The sequence below is a fragment of the Nematolebias whitei genome, chromosome 11, assembly GCF_014905685.2.
Source record: "Nematolebias whitei isolate Nwh7 chromosome 11, NemWhi1, whole genome shotgun sequence".
In the NCBI taxonomy this organism is placed as follows: Eukaryota; Metazoa; Chordata; class Actinopteri; order Cyprinodontiformes; family Rivulidae; genus Nematolebias; species Nematolebias whitei.
In genome coordinates, this window is record NC_056508.1 from 43,675,483 (window position 1) to 43,678,730 (window position 3,248).

A 3,248-nucleotide genomic window follows, 5' to 3' on the forward strand; every position below is an offset into this window, starting at 1 on the left:
TCTCAGAAATGAACTGGATTAGAACAGAGCATTGATTTAACCGACGTGACACTTTAAAGTTTTTGAGTTGCTAAATGGTGATCAAATAAAAAAAAAAACAGATGTATTAGTTTGGACAGATTATAAATTATCTTTTGTATCTGTACAGCAGCCCTAACTCTATATTTACTCATCACAATGAAAGAAAAATAAATTTATAACGTTTCTCTCTTTAAATGTTAAATGAATAAAGTTGTTTCTCTTTTAATATAATAATCTTCACACGTTTGAGTCAGCATTCAAAATGAAAGTGACAACTTTTCTTCAGTTTATTTCAGTTTGGGAGCAAATAAACTAATGAAACAACAAAAAAGCATTGAAAGTTTGGCAAATAAAGAAACACAAATGGTGAACGAGGGATACTTAATGAAGTAAACTGTTTAACTTTAGCCGTCCCATGTTTACCACGTAATTTACTCCAGAAAACGTTCTCCTGTTAATAAATTGCTGTATGATTATAATAAAATTTCTACTAATATTGTCATTATTTCCACTTTTCAGTCACAGTTCAAAGTTTTAAAATGTTTTTAATTTGAAAAACAAGTTTTTATTCAGTTTGATGGAAACAAAAACATCATTTACGATGTCTTAAACTACCACAAACTACAGCAGCACGCAAAAAGATGATTAAAAGTGCGTGAATATTTTGTTTAATAAACTGTGAAATTAGATGCCTAAAGTTATGCTTTATGTAAAATGAGTTTTTGAGACTCAAACACCAGTCAAGGACATAAAAACAGACTTTTATCTTATCTCTGCGTGAGATAACTCATCTCAGCGCTGCTCTTTAAAAATGACAAGAGTTGGGTTAAGAAAAATGTTAAAACTAGCCGAGTGCAGCTCAGTTAATTTAAACAAGTCATCTCAGAGTACTGTATATAAATATGTACATTATGAAATGATAATTAGTAAAAGTTCATCTGACTAAGGAATGCTGAATGTTTTGTTTATTTGTTTCCCTTCAGTGCAGACCTGCATTTCAGAAATGCCTATCAGTAGTGTATATAGAAAACTATGGTAGTAAAAACTTTGCAAACTTTAAACTTTGCAAATAATATCTAACAAAGTTAAGTCAGGTCCTCTGGATGGATGCAAAAAGTAAAAAATATAAATGTTTTTTTATTTAATTTTTGCATCCAGCCAGAGGACCTGACTTAACATTGTTAGATTTTTCTACATGCATTATTGAGCACGCATCAGGAGATATACAAAAAATACTTTTAATTTTAGCAGTTTATGTCATATATGTTTTCCATTTACAGTTTCAGTTCCTGTTGTAGATTATTCCAAAATGAAGGAACAGAGGAGCAGAATATGACTTTTAATGCACATTAAAAGGGTTAGTTGAGAAATGAAGGACTGTGTTTGAGAGACATTTAGGCAGAAATGAGGATTTATAAATGAATTTGTACCAATATAATTTCTTACAAGTAGCCATGATGATCTCTGGGGGGTACAGGATGCAGTGGTGGGTTGGGGGTCTACATCCTGTTTTTAGTGCTTTCATTTAAACACGCCTGCACTAACAGTAGACTGAGGCAGAAAAACAAGGAAAAACAATGGACAACCACCACTGTTTGACCCTACTTTTCCTTTCAACACGTTTGTTTTCCACACTGTGCGTCATTCCTGAACTTTCCCTGCTTTATTAAGATGCAAATACATTTCTGGGTAAGTCTGAGTGTAGATCACTGCTGCAGTTTAGTTTTTGATCAGCAACTAAAGTGTAAATAGCTTGTTAGGATGGTGTTCCCCCAGGAGATGGCAACATAAGCAACCTTTAAGACTCGATTTGAGCAGCCGAGGGTAATCTTTGACAAAGTTTGCACAAAACAAAACTGTCAAATCATAATGTTTGCAACGTTTAAATAAGCCCAAACATTTGGTTGAACTGCAGGCAGGAAGGACTGATCTGCAGATGGTTTTATTCACATTTATTTACATTTTTAGACCTGTGTGGTCTGCTTCAGCAGGAACGTAGGTTTCTTTTCAAGGCTACAGCAAGGTGCATTTAGCTTCAATACATTAGAAACATAATTTTGTACATTTTTTAAATACATATACATTTAAAAACAAAACGATTTTTAATAATGGTAGCTTGTGTTGCTAATTAGTTCAAGCACAGCAACTTTTAGTTGACCATTTCTATGAAAAACGTAGCAAAAATATTTTTTAAGTCATATCATAAAGAAGAATTGTATATTTATTTAATATATTTATTTAATATTAAAATTAGATGGAATGGTGTCCATGCTAGGTGCAATATGTGCATGTCAATTAAAGAAAATTGTCATTGTTTGTATTTTTTAAATGACAAATGTAGAGATATGGTCATTTTATCTATGTTGATATTAAATGATTGTTGTCCATTTGAGTTTTTGTGTTATTTGTTTGTGTAAGGAGTTGAGTCACAGGAATTTAAACAATTAAAAAAACAAGAGTAAACAATTTCACACCATTTAAAAAAAATCCAACTACCGGTAATTAAAAGTTCCTTCAGAAGCGTCCCTAGTAATGACTATACCAACAAAATAATAAAAACAATAACTCTTTTCTGTAACACAATCTGTCTTTGTGTGAATACTCATCACTTAAATTCAATTTACAGTCATTGAGGGGGAGTGATGCCACAGAGGTTAGAGAAGGTGGGCCTTCCGGTATCGACAACATCAAAATGCGGGTGGGAAAGGTGAAACACCCACACCTGTCTCCACCCTCGTTTGCACCACTCTGAGCCCTTGAGCAAGGCTCTTAACTCCCACCATCTACTCCCCCGGGCACCCTAGATGGCAGCTCCCTGCTCCACACAGAGGCCTGTGGTAGCTCGGTGGTCTGTGATTGTGTGAGGAAGGGCATCTGGTGTAAAAACAATCACCAAGTCTTGGTGTGAGTTAGTTCGCTGAGGCGACCCCTGAAGAAGGGAGCAGCCAAAAGAAGAATAAAAAGCCATTGTACCACTTTACAACAAATCTATGAGAATGAGCTCACAGGCCTCGTTCATTTCCAGGTGTACTTCTGTTGCCTCATATTGATGAATCAAAGAGTAAAGTAATGTTGGTGTTGGTCAACCCTACCATTCAAAAAGGAACTACGTTTTGACCCTTATGTTGTTTTCAAGCAAAACCTTCCTCCATCTTGATCAGATAAAAAAAACAATGTTGTAGACAACAAAAAAGGTTGAATCATGTCATCTGGACTTCGTTTTTTTT